Here is a 13,230-nt window from a genome sequence, read left to right on the forward strand (position 1 = left end):
TGACCTGCAAGCTCGGGTTACTCTCTCCTGTCTGGTTCACAGGATCCCTCAGTGAGCCTCATGCTTGCCTGCTGCCCACTGCCTTCAGCCCTGACCCTGCCAAGGAGCCTGGCACAATAACAGTTTGTAGAGTTCAGACCTTATTTCAGGAAGATCTGCTGGCAAACACCAGGTTAAGGATGGACTAGCACCACTTGAGAAGAGATTCAACAACCAAACCACTGCAAACAGAATCTGAGCAACATGGTCCTTTCCTCTTTTTAAAAAAAAATGGTAAAATCCACATCCTTCCTGAAGAAGCTGTCGGTGGCACGACTCTGGCAGTGATGGCTCTAACTTCACCTGCCTCTGCAAATGAGTCACAGAGTGTTATAAAAAGCAAGGACCTGCCAAGCCTCATTTCTTGGAACTGAGTGGAAATTTCAGCAAGCAGCTGCTCTTTCATTAGTTTATACTTTTCCTCTGCAGGTTCCTTGAAGAGGGCCTGGAATCACAGAAACTTCGTAAAGCTACCCATACTTTGATAGCAGTGGCTCAATGGAAATGACTGTTTGGTCTAGATAAGATTCTGATCTTCGTGAGGAATCTTGGTGAAGCCTGGAAGGAGCCTCGGGAACACAATTAAACAGGTGTGTAAGTCTTTCAGGATTGGCAGTTGAATCCTGATCGAAAATCAGGAACAGAACCTCAAAAATCAGATTAGCTCTCCTATATACTACCTGAATGGAGGCTGTTTTCCTATGTCTAATGCTGACAAAAGATTTATGTTTTCAAGCTTTTCTCTGGAGTCACAAAAGGCAAAAGCTTATTTGAAAGTGAAATCATTAAAACAGAGGTTTTCGTGGAACAATCTGATTTTAGGAGGGGAGTGGCTCGTTATAGAAATCACGGCTGTAGCGTGAGGACTTTGGCTACCTGTAAACGTGCCAATAGTATCTGGACACGGGACTATTCCCCTGTGCTGAGTGAAAGACACGTGTAAATGGTCAGAGTCGGGAGGAATGTGATGCCAGATGGAAACAACATAAACAGCTGGGAGACTTCATCCGGGATTTCAAGGCGAGGATGGGAGACTTACGTTCTCGCCGTTCACTAGTTCCAAAGGTGGTTTAGATACACCTACTTCTCCGGGGAAGGATTTTGCTTTGGAGCGTCGGTAGGTTTTATCGCATGGCTTTTTATTTGAGATTTTTTTTTTTTGGTGAAGGCTTACGATGACTTTAAACAACTCCCGTATTTCAGCGCCGCTCCGGGGGGAGAGCTGCTGCTCAGCACCTTTGCGTTCGCATGAGCTCCCGGTGAGGCGCGGCGGGGAGCGGCAGAGGGGCGAGGCGGCCCCGCACATCCCGCACAGCCCGCGGGGCCGGGGCTGGAACGGGGCTGAGGCTGGAGCCGGGGCTGGAGCCGGAGCCGGGGCCGGCAGAGGGAGCTCGGCTCCGCTCCCTCCGCCGCTGCTCCCGGTGCCCGGCGCCCGCCCCGCTCCGCTCCGGCACTTTGTTGGCCCCCGCGCCCGCCCCTGCCCGCAGCTCGCCGGCGACGAGCGGGGGAGCCCCGGCCGTGCCGCCCGGAGCCCCGCGGGGCGGCAGGAGGGCTCAGGGGGGAAGGTAAGAGGCTGGCGGGGCGGGAGAGGGATTTCCCCCGGGCGCCGAGCCCCCCCACTTTTGATCCGCGACGCCAAAAGCCGCCGGGGCAGCGCGCACGGGGTGGGAACGGGGCGAATTGCGGGGCGCTGACCCCCCCAGTCCGCGGAGCCGCCGCCGCTCGGGCAGGGGCGGCCGAGAACTCCCTCCCGGGCCGGGCACAGCGCTCGCTGCTGCCGCCGTTCCCCCGCCGTGGCTTTATACCCGCGTCCCTCTCTCCGTGTGTGTAGGTGTGTAGGTGTGCGCGTATTTTCCCCCTCCCGCTGCGGTAACGCCGCCGCACCTTGCCCGCCGGGCTCCCACCGGGCTGAGGATCCGCCGGTGCCCTCCTCCTCCTCCTCCTCCTCCTGCCTCACCTTCGACCAGGTGACTTGCCTTTCAGTCCTTATTGTGGTATTTCTTCCCCGGTGTTTGAGCTGGCTTTTCCACCTGTATTGCTGGAATCGGGCGAAGGGGCAGCTTTCGGGTGAGATATATTGATATACTCCTGTTGCATGCTTGCGTTTCTTCGGTGCTCTCCCCCGCTGTCTTTCGTCTCCCACACTGTTTAGCCCTTTCCCTCTATCTGATAACTTTCCCTGGCGTTTTTCCTTCTCCTGCCCCTCTCATCGCCATGACACGCACTCCCTGCCAGCGCGCAAGTGACCTGGACACACGGTGGAAAACAGGTTCGTGGCATTTTGCGGCATAATCTGAGATGTTCCTGTCCCCTTGTAACCTCAGTAGGGTTGCATTGTATCCATGAAAAGCTAGGCATCGCAGCTTCCACTAAACCGTAGTTTCAAGCCAGTGAGTAGCAGGCAATAGAAGAAAGGTTGGAACAAGTTTTTCTTAAGGATGTTGGTTGGGAACCAATCCTCCCACTCAGAAATTGTGCTTTGCCTTGGCTTATGGGTCTCGTACCCTCCAGAGCTACAGGCGTGCAGTGGTATGACCTTTTGTGGAGTCTACTTTGTTTACTTGAGGTGAAGTACTGAAGATAAAAGTCCTGCTGCTCTGTGTTGTGTCTGCTGAAATATTAACCAAATGATGGATCTTGCGTGCCTTTGCAGCGTAGATTATATTAATAATTAATAGTAATATTAATTATGCCTCTCCATCATCAAAAATAAGGTCCTCCTCCCTTCCTATTGACCATATTCCTTCTTGTTTGTGATTGTGCAATGACTATATGTCAGCTACAGAAGTTGCTTACATGGGAGAACATAAAAATGACTATTTTTGTTGTTAGCAACTGGAAATACTGAATCAGCATTGTGCGTCCCATCTCCTTTCCATGGAAATGCTGCTGCCTTTGCCCTTTGAGAAGAAGCCTCTCCTAGGCCAGGCTTGAAGCGAGTTTGTACCCTCTCAGCGAGCAGTGGGGATTGCAAAGAGCTTACAGGGTTTCCAAGGTGTAAGGGAGACGCAGCCCATCTCCTCTTGATTCACAGTTCACAGTGAGTGTAGCATCATTAGCATGCAGGTATCATCAGGTAATGAGATACTGTGCTCAAGGCTCCACAGAAGCAGGTTGCAGCTGCTGGTTGCTTTTACTGGGAGAGACTGTGGAAACATAAGTGGCTTCGGACTGTAATTGTCCAGCTGGCTTGTATTGTCAAACACTCATAATGGCTGCAGTATTGAGTTATGCCTTCTCATAGCTCAGAATGTATGTTTCTGATTGCCTGTAATTTTGAAAGCAGTCAAAGCATCCCATTAGATTTATTTGGAGGGAGGTAACACCCCACAAGGAAGGACACTCAGTAGTGATTAGGTGCTGTGTTATTTATAGCAGTAATAGAGAGGGCAAGATTAGTCTAAAGTTACTTCTGCTGTGAAATGCATAGATGGAAAAAAAAATACAGAATTTTTGCACTTATTTTCTTTCTGTCCATAGTCCAGCTGTAAATGCAAATCAGTCACATTAACTGTTGCTTTTTTTTTTGTCCTGTGGGTAAAACCTTATTAAAATCTAACATCTCAAGTCAAATAATTGGAAGATCGATGAGGATCAAAATAGGTTAAATATACAAGAACTTCTAAAATACTGTGGTGAGAAAAGACTTGAAGTCCACACGATGAAGACTGCACTCATAAAGTGTTTGCTAACTTCGATTTCAGTGTCTACCACTTGTTGCTCTTATGCTCCTAATTACAGTTCCTGCATCTCTCATATGGTGAATGACTGGTCAATGGTGTGAGATTTTCTCAAGGACACAGCTTTTAGCTGTGCCAGACAGAAAAAGGAAGCCCTTTGGTGTGTGACCCATCCTGAGTCTTCTCTCTCTGAAGTGGGGCTGGTGGCCAGAAAGAAAAGACCCTTAACTCCTCTTAGCTGTGGTGCTTATGGTGCAGTGTGCGTGGCCCCATTCTTGAATCTCCCTCCAAAAGGAATCAGAAAGTTTCTTTGCTTGTGTGTTTTCTGCATGTGGATGGGTCTGCTTCTCACATTTCATTTGAAAGCAGGATTTCTTCCTGATTTCTCACTTAATAGCATCTGGTTCTGTGTCCCCTCTGTCTGTAGGGATTCAGTTTTCATCATTCTATTCCTGAGCTGGATTCCCAAGGAGGCTAATCAACAGCTCATGGTTAGAAGGCTTTTCATTGATTTTTGCGATGCCTGAAATACCCTTTTTCCTCGTGGTAGGGCCATACTTACACAGTACCCATGAAATTAACAGTGAAGTTGGTATATTTTTCAAGGTGAAAATTCAATATATGAGACTCATATCTTGTTCTCAGTACTAGTTCTTCAGTTTTTTCAGTATTAAATCCTTTGCATTACCAGAAACTAGAATTCCTGCTTTTGGAGGGGGACGTATCTGGTGCCATTTTATCTTAACTCCAGAGATGGATTCTGATTTGTCTATCAATTTATTCATCTAACGCGCTGAATTTCTCAGTTTTGTACAGATCTTGATTTAACTGTGATACCTAGGAATTTCAGTTTTCCACTCTGGATCCCAAGATTTTACATTTTGCTGGGAACTTCAGTCCTGAACGACTGCTGAGTTTCTCCCTGTGGTGCCCATGGAAGAACTTAGGTATAAAGTTGTAGGAAGTTTTATCTAAGTCAGTGAGACCGTTTGGGGTGTGTGTAGAAAACATTTGTGTAACTATTTATAAAACAGAGCTCTTCAGTCACTGAAATGGAATGTTAAGGTGTCTTTTATAGCTCTTGATACTCAGAGATCCTGCATAATTGCTTGTTCCCTGCTGAAGTTAGTCACAGCCTTCTTGGAAAGACCATGATGATGTGGGAAGAAGCAACCATCACATCTGTTTTGTGGGGAGGGACTTTTTTTTTAATTTTTTTTGTTTCCAATTGCGTGTCAGGGACACTGGGGGGGTAAAAAATGAATCACAAATGGAAATGTTCTTAACATTAGCTCTGTAGGATCTGTTTTCATTTTGAGCTGTGACCATGAGCCCACAATCACTAACACATGCCTTTGATTTTAACGTCAGTTTTAGTGAAATTTTTAAATATTAACCAACTCAGGGCCTTGAATTGCTACTAGTTAAACGCTTCCAGCCCTTTCTTCCCTTTCCTCTCTATGTCTCGGTAATTAAAGTTAGGCATGCTGTGAATCTCCACAGGGTTGAGATCTAACATGGAAGTAGCAAATTACAAATTACTTTCTTCGCATTTATTATCTTTGTCTTTTTATGAATAGACTTCAGGAACCTTATGCATTCTGGATAGACAAAGTTAGCAGACGTGTCTAGCCTCAAAGGTTCAGAGTTAGTATTTTCCATGAAGTTATCCATTTCTGTGGGATTTTCTGTTGTGCAGTTTTCTGATGCGTGACAGGCATCTTCATTACTGTGGTGACAGGGGATTCTACTTGCCTTTGTTCTTAGAGCCTCACTCATGTTGTCATTTTGACCAGCCATGGAAATTGCCGTGTTCTCTATAAAGCTACAGCAGAAAGCAGGAAATCAAAACCAAACAGTGTAAAACTCCGAGCTGTAAAATGGTGAACCCTTTGTCGTGTAATGCTGTGAAACCTTTGAGTATTTCAACAGAATATTTAGAAAAAAAGTCGTAAACTTTAGGAATGGTATCTGTTGAGTGAGGGTAGGGGTTATGAATGTTCAGTCCTACGAAAAATAGGTTTTGTACAGATAACATGGTGTTTGGTTTTTGGAGGGGATTTGATTTGTGTGTGTTTTGTTGTTTTTGGTTTTTGGGTTTTTGGTTTTTTTTGTTTTTAAGAGCGCATTGGGTTTAGATGAGATAGAGGATTTGTCTTTTAATAATCCAAAATGTTACAGCTTAAGTATTTTCTGGATTTCATAGATTACCACTGCAGGTAAGGGAACATCCAATTTCTTGCAAGACCTCCATAAGCACAGAGGAATTGTGTTCAGCTGACTTAATGGTGAAGCTGCCAGAGCTGGTTCTTGGGGTGGAGGGCTGGAGCGTGCTGTAGCTGCTGGATGCTACAGACTAAATCTACTGCAAGAGTTTCACTGTAAGCCTTAATGTCTGTAGCCCAGGAATGTTTGTAACTGGAAAATAAGGGGATGACTCCTGGGGATTCGTGTCTATTACTTTCATTTCTGCTCCTGCATGTAAAAGCATTTTTAAAGAAGGACCAAGTAGAAAAACAGGCACGAGGCTTGCTGCTTCTCCCATCAGCAGTCCCTTCTCCTCCCACTCACCTTCCGGAAATTGTCCCCAGTGCAAATTGAAGCTGCAAGTGAGGTGTTTGCAGTACCTGTTTGTTGCTCATTAGATAGGCCCAGACCCATTAGGAAATGGTATTTAACGTACCCCACCTTCCCGAAACAGCTCCATAAATCTTGATCTAAAAATCATGTGAAATACACGAGATCACAGAAGTCCATTTGCCCTTCAATACTTGCAGACACCTGGTGACATACAAGATTACTCCAGTTTTACCAATGTTTTAACTTTAAGTAGACTGTGCTGCTGCTGTGATTTGTTCCCTTAATGCTCCTGGTGAATTTTATTTCACCTGAAACGTGAACTTTGTTTAATGAGCACTTTCTTTCATTCTGGGGCAATTGAGAGGGCTTAATTCATCCCTCTGAATGCTCCTTCCGTGAAGACTGAAGACTCTGCTCTTCATTCTCATGTACTCTTCCTTCTTTTGGTGCTTTCGCTCTTTTTGCTTGGTTTCACAGTGTGTCTGAGGTGTTGTCTTCTCTATTTCCTGAGTCAAAGGTCTCTTTGTTTACAGTGTAAATTATAATTTGGAGTAACTAGCCTTGAGAAAGCCTTAATTTTCTAACCCATAAGGGAGTTACCTAACTCCCCAAAACACCAAGTGTTATCTGGTTAATGCAGGGATTCATCAGATTCAGCAGAATCGCAGTGTACATCATAAAAATATTTTTGAATGCCCAGTTCTGTTATTCAGAGCATGTGAATGTGAACCTTTGTACAAAGAGCAAGACATTCATCTTGTATGTTGAGTTTTTCATGTAGCTGAGTGCATTTGACAATGATCTAGCAAAGGTAATGCAATGAAACTGAGTTACATCATGAGGAGTTTGTGATATCAAGTCGTAATAAAATTCAGCTTGATGATCTGCTGTGCAATTTTAAAAATGGCATGGAAAAGTCAGCCTTTTATAGTTGTGCCTCTGAAGTAATTTTCAGCTTTGTACGTATCTTGAGAAGCCAGCGAGTGTATTATACTGCCTTCAGTTGGAGATATAAATATCCATCTATATTTCACGTTCAGAATTGGGTAGCAGGCTCTGTATTTACATATATGTTTTCTTTTTCTGTGTCATCTCAAGACTCGCTTTTCCCAAAGTGGAATTACTTATTCTCTTCACTTCTAGCATTATTTATTGCTTGGTGATCTTCCTGCGCTCTCACAACCTCAGTGTAATATTGGTTTCAACTTTCTGTTTCTTTTTCTTCCTGTATTCATGGATAAAGACCTGTCCAGGGGTGAGGGCAGAGGGGTGGGAGGTGGGAGGGTGGGGTCTGTTTCTGTTTTAGCTGCAAACTTCCTTGTGGGTAATAAATCCCAGCTAACTGGTCATTAGCCTCGTGGTGCTATCTCACACACAGAGGGCAGGACAGGGTAAGGAATCTGGACTTTGCACCTCAGTGTCCATTAGGTAAATCAGCCCTGTGTGACGGATGTCCTACCTCTGCCAAGAAACAAACACAGCTTCTCCACTGCAGTCACAATTTCCCTTCTCATGGTTGCTTTAGGGATAAAGTACTGTTGGATTTTGAGCCTTACCTTCAGTTTTAGTCTCACTTCCCCCTGCTCAGCCTGCCCCTTGGCTCAGCTGTTACTGTTTTCCTTCCTTTTTCACTTGCCTGAGTCATGTTCCTCCACCATCTTCTGTATTCTGATCCATCCTACACTTGAGTTTTGATGTAGCTTTAGTCTCCTGTTGTTTGCTTTTTTAATTTATTTATTTATTTATTTAACCCCTAAGTTTTCCCTGCTCTTTTTGTTTTGCATCACTCTTTAATTGCACTTCATGCCACTCTTTGCAGTAAAGCTTTTTTCTTACTCACAAACCAATTCTTTTTCCCCTTTTGTGTCATTAGTCTTTATTCCAGTGTCTTCTGAAAAGCATTTCAGACCTATAGATCCCAGTGGGGAATATTGTATGTGAAATTACATGGGTAGTCATGTAATTTGTGGGTTAGAGTTTCATAAGTAACGTCTTCTTTAAAGGTCGAATGCTGTGTATTTTGTCTAGGCAATAATTTTAAGCTCTCTTGAAGCAGTTCTAGAGCTCAAGACCTGAATGGGAGCTGTTAGAGTGTGTGTAGGCATTTGTTTTCCCTATGTGAGTGAGGTGTCTAATACACATAAAAAAGTCTGTTCAATAAATGTCTTACTGAATATGAATGTAAGATCTCAGAAGCTCCTTCAGTACGTGGTGGAATTTTTTGTTTTCTGCTTAGGTTTTAAAGTTTTTCTTACTTTTATATGAAAGCTAAATGCCAGTGTGCAAGGAAACAGAAGGGTTCATATCTTCCTTAAGTAGTGACAGAGCAGAATATTGCCCTGGGGGAGAACCAACTTGCCCTTGAGTCCCAGTCTTGGTGGTGGCCACTTGAAATCATAATTTTGTGCAGCTTGTCAAGTGTTTGACTTCTGAAGAGGGACTCGTGGACTTCCAGGCTGGGGGTCTGGCAGGTGGAATGATCCCACTGGCCTGTGCAATCCAGCCTTTTGTACTCCACAGTGGCAAGTGGCTTAAGGCAGCTGGCAGCAGGGAGCTGTGTCTTCCCAGGGACAGGGTTTGCTGATTTTTTTATTTTTTTTTTTGAGGGGGTGGATGCTCAGAGTATGAGAATTTATGTCCCATTGGATTCTTTGAGTATTTTAAGCTGTACTTTTATAACTCTGAAAGTTCTAACTGTCCTGACATCTCCATTTCCTTTTTTAAAATAATCTAAAAATCTAGATTTTGGAAACAGCTGTTTTGTCTCTTTGCCTCAGTTTTCCTGTTAATAAACAAAAAAAAGTATCTGTCTCTTAGGAGTTCTGTGAGGCTTAATTAGCAAATGTTTATACAGCCTTTTGAAGATATAAAGCATCATATAAATGCTAAGCAGTAGTATTATTACCACCAGCTGCTTTTTTGTAATTGCAGTAATAAAAGCCTCAGTACTGGTGGTTCCATTGCTGCTGTTCTAGGTACAGGTTTTGTGAACACTGGAGCCACTGAGGGTGGTGGTAAAGTGATGGTGTGGATCGTACTGAGGTACAGTGTGTGGGAGAGCCATGAAATCTTTGTGGAGCTTTCTTGAAAAAAAAAATGAAAAAACTAATCACAAAAAAAAGTAAAAGTCCATAACTGGGAAAGAATACACTTCTTCTGCAGTATTCCAGCATTTACAGGTCCCAGGACTAACTAGAGGGTGGTCTGTGCTCTGTAGTGTCTCACCTGATTAGGAATGAGCTGGCAGCAGTTGCATTCGTGACATTGGCATATAAAAGAAGGTATCTTTCAGAGATGATTGATAATTGGTAGTATAGGAAAAGAGACATGGTATAAATCACAATGAGCCTTTAGGATTCTTTTTTTTTTCTAGGTCTACTTTTGTAAAACGTTCATGACTTAATGCTGAGCTATTTTTATTAATGTTCTTGTGCTTATCTCGCATAACCAGCTTGTTAAAAGCGGATATGAACACTTTTTAAGCCTCTGGCTTATAAATTGTGAGAAAGAGAAAAGAAGATTGATTCCAACAGAATTGAAGGTGGATTCATTTCTCTTCTGGTTAGCAAAATAAGAGAGAGAGGGAAGAATTAGACTGTAGACTTAGTGAGCCAATCAGTTCCAGCCAGGTTGAAAAATCATTAGATTTAGCTCTAATGTACGATGTAATTGTAAAAGTCTGACTTAAAATAAATGCAGGGGAATTCTGTTTTGGTAAATTGATGATAGTATATCCAAGTTATTTCTGCCTGAAGTAATAAGAACATGAAAAAAATAAAGGAGGAGTGCGGGGGAACAATTATTTTGCTAACATCTCCTGAGGATCAGAGGGGGTTACTTGGTCATATTATAAGAAGAATATTGTGGTGCTTGAAGATTGGAGAGGATTGATAATAATTGTGCTTTGAAGAAAACTTCTCTGTTCTTTTTACTGTAAACATCTGAGATAAGATGGAAAAGTTTGGATGAATGCAACATCTTCTGCAAATTCTTTCAGCATTCTTAACTGCTTGTTATGAGATCTTGATTTTAACATTGGCAGATATTTCTGGTGGTTTTTAGGGGTTTCTAGTTTACCAAGTGGGGCAGTCTACTTGCTATAGGCAATTTATCTGGGTCTAATTGTATCTTCATATTTGGTAAAATGCTTATTTCCTAATAATTCTAATTGTGAAGACCTGAGTTAACACATAAGAGAAATCACACAAATCTGGATCGTGGGTGTCATCATTTCATAGTGTCTGTACTGCAAGGACTTTTAAAACATAGATGATGCAAAGCAGGTAACTGATTCAGTCTTTTATGTGTAAGCAAATTTTCAGACAACTTTGAACATTATTAAACAGCGAGAAGAAAAGGCACCAGACCTTTTGATTTTTTTTTTTAATGTTAGGGAAATCTTACTTTAAAAACAGCCATAAAATATGCAACCACAAAGTTGTTCTGCATGGAAATAGAAGCAGTTAAAACACCTATAACCCTGAGGCCCATCTGGAGACATCCCAAATGCTGGATGGTAGGTTCAGAAAAGATTACTTTAGCTGCTCAAAATATTTTCAGCAGCCAAGTGGAAGACAATTCGTAGCATTGTATTAAAGCTGTTCTCTCTTTATTGTGTGAGACTGGTGACACCTCATTTTGCATAAAAGTCTGGGTTTTCTTGACAACTGTAGGAAACAGCAACTATTTTATGCTCCCTCTATACAGGAATTAGATAGGAATTTATTTTTCTGTTATCCTAGGCTGTAACATATAGTAGTATAATAACTATCTTTTGAAGTACAAAAAATCTGCCTCAGGGGCTATCATTTTAAAGCATACTGCGAAGTGCTGTTTTAATAAGGTTTGCTCCTTGCACATTTAAAGTGCAAGGAAATGTGTGTTGAAGCCTTGCTAATCCTTCATTTGCACAAAGTCTTTGGCTCATTCCCTAACTGTCAAGGAATTAATGGTGTGCTTCAATGACATCTTGCATTACTAGATTGTAATTATTTTTACAAGAGATTCTGCACTGCATTTGATGGTGCTTTATGAATTATCATAATAAATAAAATGAAACTGCTGTTGTCAAAACATACGAGCAAAGTAATCTGATTCCCGTTGTTCGTGTATTCACTGGCTCGTGGAATTAAGTGATATCCAGTGGACTTCCAAGCTGTTCACACAAGTTGGTGAGGTTTGCTGTGTTGTACTGTTTTGCTTGTACTTGTGACAAGTTAAACAATGGTGTAGCTGACAAGGAACAGCTCCATTGAGGAGATGACAATACATCTCTCCTGTGCTTCCTCCTTTGGCCTGTGTACTTGAAAAGGGAGCAAAAAGGCAACATGCATATTGGTTCACTTAATGAATTCAGGTCCTCATCTGACCCTTGGTGGCATGACCTCTGGCAATTATTGTATGGAAACAGGCTTTGAATGAAATTATCACAGCCTACAGTAGAGATGTCAGGACGGTGCAAACATATCAAAGCTGATTTTAACTGTACTCTCCCAGTACCAGAAACAGGCTCCAATTGCATGGGACACGGTGGTCTCCATGCCTCTTGGCTGAGGATGGAGATCCTTGCTGCTGTGGCTCACTGGGTCCAGTACCCAAACCTGGGAATGGTGTTTGTACTCTGAACACATCCTCTCTCTGTGTGCTTTCATGGAGATCTGCACCTAGCTAAAGCAGGCCACACTGAAGATGTTTTAAGTGTACATCATTTACTTTTCAGGTGGATGGAGTCAACAGCATTCAATTTTGGAATGTCTTGGTTTATTACAAATATTTTTATGGTCAGAGTTCCTCCAGATCTTAGCCAGTGGCTGGAGGCTTGTTGTACTAGGCATTCAATTTCAAGAGAATGTTATTATTTAAACATTGTGTCTATTTTTGAGTCAGCTAATCTATAAAACCTGTTTAAAGCCACAAGAGATCATTATAAATCTAGTTTGACCTCTGGAGAGTATGGAGGAGGAGAGTTTTGGCCTTCTTTTCGTGGTAGAAAAATATTAATGAAGTTTTCTTATCCTTCCTCTCAGAGGAAGATAGACACAGTAATTTAAACTGCCTGCCCCTGACAAACATTGGCATTTTCCACTAGGTACATTAGTGAATTTTCAGTCATTCTGTATTTGAATCTTGTGAATGCCAATATGTGCTGCAACCCTCTAAATGCTATTGTTTGTGTGTGTGTGTATATATATATATGTATGTATGTATGTATATTTTGGCAAATAGCAGATGGAGTCCAGATTTCCTCCTCTAGATACAGACCTTATTCTCCAGAGCCTCATAGGCTAAAAGCAGCTGCTCCTGGAATCTCTACTTCTTTCTCTTCATCCTTCACTGTATAAATTGTGTAAACTCAAATCACTTTCTGAACCACTCTAACCTTCTCTGCACAGTAATTTTTTGCTCTCATGGCAGACCGAGCCACTTCTTTGCAAAGCAGTTTGTAAGAGTTAAAGGCTGTATTACCCTGTGGGTGAGATCCATGGAAATGTTGGGGAGCTTCTTGTGTAGGTTCACTTTGACTTTTGAGAGATTTGGGGCCTTCCTACCTCCGAGACCGTGGAGCTTGTGCTGTACAGAGACTGGGATGTCCAGATGCATGCTGTGCTAGCACTTCCAGTAATGCCAGCAATAACATTTTTTTCTCTATGGTCACATCTCCCTTATAGCTTCTACCAAACAAGGTTTGCAGATGTCACTTTAGGCAATCTAGTAAATTGAGTCCAAAAATTGGATTTGCATGGGAACGTGTCACAAGAGATGCAAGTCCTTCTTGGTTTTATACCCTCCCTCACAGAGCTTTAGTGCAGAGACTTCTTTAGGATGTAAAGAAAAGTGCATGGTGATTTTACAGATGACCTTGCTCTTTATGGGCTCCCTGCGTGGGACTCTAGCTTCCAGTAACTAGGAAATGTTCTGAGGCAGTGTTCTT

The 13,230-nt window shown here is 42.6% G+C and overlaps 1 protein-coding gene across 4 annotated transcripts in view; it reads left to right on the top strand.

Moving 5' to 3' along the window:
• The first annotated feature begins 907 nt into the window (after window positions 1-907).
• Window positions 908-13,230, top strand: part of EPS8 (epidermal growth factor receptor pathway substrate 8) — a 136,289-nt gene continuing 123,966 nt past the window's right edge. The window contains exon 1 of one of the 4 annotated variants that reach the window (XM_032687235.1): window positions 908-1,156. The gene's annotated coding sequence lies outside the window, so the exon portion shown is untranslated. Of the gene's footprint in view, window positions 1,157-1,518; window positions 1,605-13,230 lie in introns of those variants that run through there. The other 3 variants (XM_032687232.1, XM_032687236.1, XM_032687234.1) reach the window with 3 other exon arrangements.

This window comes from Chiroxiphia lanceolata, chromosome 5, assembly GCF_009829145.1.
Source record: "Chiroxiphia lanceolata isolate bChiLan1 chromosome 5, bChiLan1.pri, whole genome shotgun sequence".
NCBI classification, from domain to species: domain Eukaryota; kingdom Metazoa; phylum Chordata; class Aves; order Passeriformes; family Pipridae; genus Chiroxiphia; species Chiroxiphia lanceolata.